Here is a 613-nt window from a genome sequence, read left to right on the forward strand (position 1 = left end):
CGGAACCGGCACCATGAGGCGGGCGGGGAAGGGGCGGTGCAGGATGTGAGCTCACGGCGCCGCCATCGCTGATGTCCCTCGCATAGAGGCAGCTGGGCTCTGGGTTATTATTTTTTTTTAATTTTGCTTTTGCAGGGTTCTTCGTTTTTACCCCTGTGTTTTGTTTCTGAGGCCAACAGGGCTGTTTGATTCCCAGGGGAGGAGAGCAGGGCTGAGTGGGTCAGGTTTGGTGTGCTAAGGATGACTTGCCACATCCCTGCAAACCCTTCCCATTCTGTCTCCCCAAGGATTAAAATCCAGGTTTCAGCCCTTCCTTTCTAAGCACGACAGAGTGAGAAGGGAACTCATAAGGCTCTAAAAATGCTGCCTTCCAGTTTTCAAAGGGATTGCAAACTTGGCAAAATCCTTCCTGGAAAGGGACCCTGCTCCCTTCTCTTTCATCCACCCTTTGGTTTCCTTTGTGCAGCTGCTGCTCCTACCAAGTAGCTGGAAAGATGCATGGCTGCAGTGGGAGCAGCACAAACTAATGACAAAATTTCCTATGAGGTGAAAAGGAACCATTTTCTACACCAGGAGGATTTGCGAAAGCACTTCAATACCTTGGACCTTCATT

Source organism: Netta rufina (genome assembly GCF_964035555.1).
Source record: "Netta rufina genome assembly, chromosome: 2".
In the NCBI taxonomy this organism is placed as follows: Eukaryota; Metazoa; Chordata; class Aves; order Anseriformes; family Anatidae; genus Netta; species Netta rufina.